Here is a 3,915-nt window from a genome sequence, read left to right as displayed (position 1 = left end):
TGCTAGTAGTACTGGGAACAGCTGTTTCAGATAGTTAGTTCACCGGTCAAATTATGGGAGTTCGAGACGCAACCTGTATATCTTAAATCGTGATACGAGTACACCTTAATATTATGATTGTGCGGGGGACGAGGGAATTTCGGTTCTAATCAACACTAGCGCTCAAACTCTTAGCCGGCGGCCGCTATCCGAGTTTATGGTTCATGGTCTTGATATTTCTCAGTTATGCATTTAAACCAAAAAGTTTTGAAAAATAGATTCGTTAAGGTCAACAAATTATTATGACAACTGGCAAGTAACAACCCAAACACAATATAATAAAAAATACATAATATATTAGGTGTAACGTGTAAAAAAATAATTAAATATTTGAGTGGTTCTTTTTAAATTTTTGAATGTAGGACGTAGGTTTTATGATTTCAAAATATTATTACAGAATTATATAATTTTTAATAATTTATTGTATGATTGTATTTAGTTGATAACATAATATGATGGAAATAAGACATAGGTACCTATTATAAAAGTAGCATTTATGAAATAAAAAATAGGTAGAACCTATTACCTATAATATAATTTATAAAGTACCTATTATGCCACTTATACCAAATTCTGACCACATTCTTCTATTAGTCTGAGCTCCGTCAGATACAATGCCATCAACTTTGGCACCAATAGCTTCAAGAAGCGATATAGCTTTTATTATCAATTGAGCTAGTACTACACCTTTAAAAGTTAAAACCAGATGAAAGAGTGTTCCTCTCACTTTTCTGTTATTATTTAGTATCAAATGGAACTCATAGAAACTTACAAATTACAAGCTTTAATTATAAATGTAAGTATATTTCACAATAAACATATACATTTAACATAATATATAAAAAGGTACATTTTTATAATGTCTTTACTATTTACATATTATTTATTCTTAAACCATAAGATATCACATTAAATGCAAAGTAATACAAGACATTTACTACATGTCTACATAATATTATATTGTTAAATTAATGCAATAAGTTATTTAAGTAAAATATCAGATCATATTGAGCATAATTCATGTTTTACTACACAAGAATACTACTATAAATTATCACATATATAACATAAAATAACACAAACATTCAACTATTTATTTTAGTACTATTATAATTATTATTATTATATGAACACATAAAAAAAAAAATGTATTTTGTTCACAACTACTATTACAATTATAAATTTTAAATTATAAAATATCACATTATACATAAATAAATAAGTAACTAATAGGAATACCAATTGTTAGATTTGCATTTCACACAATGAACATAAAACATAAAATACATGGTGATCATAATCATGATCCTGCATAATTTTACAATTATTAATTATAATATATATAAATACCTTTAACTGAACCTTTTGCATCAAAAATTCCTATTGGCTGACAAAAATTTGCTTCTAAACTCTGAAATACAAAAACTAATCCATGATTAGCTTTCATTTCAATACCTGTCTGGTCAGATGATAAGTCATTGCCCAGATTTTCCAAACCGCTGTAAGTAAGTGTATTTGAATTTACTCCTAAACTTTCACGAAGCATGATTTCATCAAATGCAAGTATTCCATGCTTTTGCTTTTCAGATAGCATTGATAATTTTTTTTTAAAAAGCTGAAAAAATTTTTCATCAAAACCACAGGGTGACCTAATAAGTGATAAATATCGACGAACTGTTCGAGGACATGGGAGAGGTAAAATGTTTTGCTCTCTCAAGAATGTATACGCAGCTGGTAATCTAAAACAAAGTACAAAAAATTAATATTAAAATAAAAAAACACTAAATATATTTTCAAACCTAATATGAAAAAGAACACATAGCTAAATCCAATTTTCAGAATATCTTCTACTTTTTGAATTATTCAATTTACTTGTTTTAAAAATTTCTTGAACTATGTTTTTTTGAGATTCATTTAAATTATTGTTATTGACTATGGCCTCAAAAGAAGCATCTGTTATGTACTTCATTTGATTTTGTAAAGTTCCAAGCTTGTTATTAAGGTCTTCAATTTTTGACAAATATCTTGATTCAAATAAATTATAATTAATTTTTATTATATTTTTATTATAAAAATTTTAATAATTCTGTACTATAATATGATATACAAACCTTTTATTTGTTTTAATAAGTTTTCTTTTGTTTTTTAAAATACCATTATAAAAGAGTCTTCTATTTGGTGTAAGTGAACCTCCAATTCGTTTTGTAATACATTTTCTAACACTGTGTTTTAATTTACTATTATTAATCCGAAATTTTGGTAGTAGTTTTTGACATTGTACACTCCTTTTTCGTTTCATAGAAATTATACGAGGACAATTTAAATGATGCCAAACATTGTTATTTTCTAATTTAGAATTTCTATCGGTGATACCTTTCAATAAAATGATTTATATTATATTTAATTATATACATAATATATATTTAGTTTTTGTGAAATAAATGTTAGAAACTTTTATATGTATATTAGATTAACCTGGGTAATTAAGTGCATTTGGTCCACCCACACAGAGTTGTTTTTGGGAAAACATTAATAAAACAAACTCTTTTTAAGTCAATTAAATTAAATGGATATTGTAAATTAATCAAAAGTTGTTCTTTATCAACTAGTTTGTCATAAGCATAAAAATGTATAGTAGATTTTGATGTTAAAACAATTTGTCTTTCAATTACAGCTTTCACTTCTTGAAACATTCATGTTTTATGAAATAATAAGTGACTGCTGTTTGGTCATAAAAATAATTCCAACCAACAGGCAAATTTATGTTGTTTACATTTTCCAACAACGTTTTAAACGAGTCAATAAAAACCACCTAATCAAATAAATATACGTAAATTCAATATTTAAAAAATAATAATAACTTGTGTGATAAAATATACTTGCCTGCAAACTAGTCTCTTGAGATTTATAGTGACTAGTTGAGTTATTTAAAGACAATGGTAGAGGTTTAACTGTAAATGGCTGATCAGACCAATCAAGTTTTTTACAGCAAGCTGCTGGAGATTGTGTCACTTTCTGTGAATGTTTTACTTCAAATATTGATGGACTTGCATTAGTGTTTAGTTTTAGTTTTATAGTTCTATGTAAAAAATCCTGAAAATTATAAACATTTTTAAGTACACAACTAATAGCTATATAAGAACAATATAAGTATTTAATTTATATTTCCTTGGTTTCTGCTGCTTCAGTTGACTCTAGAGTGGTTTTAGAACTGGTACTGGTCCAACACGAATATGTCCGAGATATATCACATGGATTGAAATGTAACTCGCACACTCATGATGTTGATAATATATCTTTACCATTAACTTCAGATAGAACGTTGGTCCATTCTTTGCAAATATTTGGATTTTTTGGTAAAGTAAATAATGAAATTTTTTTATTTTTTTCATTATGTGAAAGACAATTTATTACACAACACCTCACCATAATTGTGTGTATTTTAAGATAAACAAATTAAATTAAAATTTTAAAAAATATTCAGAATGAATCTTTCTTAAAAAAGTTGAATATCAGGTCACTAAAGTCAAGATCAAACAGACAGTATCATTATGAATTATAATTATACTATGTTATATAGGTAGGTATAAAATGTATAATAATATATTATAATATTGTATAATTATGTATTTTACGAAACATGAAAAAGGCGGGAAATTAAGCTCCTGTTAATGTTGATTAGCATACCGATTTATTAATTTCTTGTTTTGGATACCTAGATAGCGCAAGTGTTGACAAGAACTCGAAGCCCCCGTACCCCGCTCATTGTATACATTAAGGAGGATTTACCTCTCACACCCTCCAACCTAATCGTTTCCAGTCCTGTATATCTTAGTTCATGCGTAGTAGTATTGGAACCATATGTGCAACGCACCC

At 26.9% G+C, this 3,915-nt stretch overlaps 1 pseudogene; it reads right to left on the bottom strand.

Moving 5' to 3' along the window:
- Positions 1-577: 577 nt before the first annotated feature.
- LOC132938126 (uncharacterized) lies at positions 578-3,468 on the bottom strand (annotated as a pseudogene).
- Between the last annotated feature and the right edge of the window lie 447 nt (positions 3,469-3,915).

Source organism: Metopolophium dirhodum, chromosome 2 (genome assembly GCF_019925205.1).
Source record: "Metopolophium dirhodum isolate CAU chromosome 2, ASM1992520v1, whole genome shotgun sequence".
NCBI lineage: Eukaryota > Metazoa > Arthropoda > Insecta > Hemiptera > Aphididae > Metopolophium > Metopolophium dirhodum.
The sequence above is the reverse complement of the archived record's forward strand: the minus strand, read 5'-3'. Positions and strand labels throughout refer to the sequence as shown.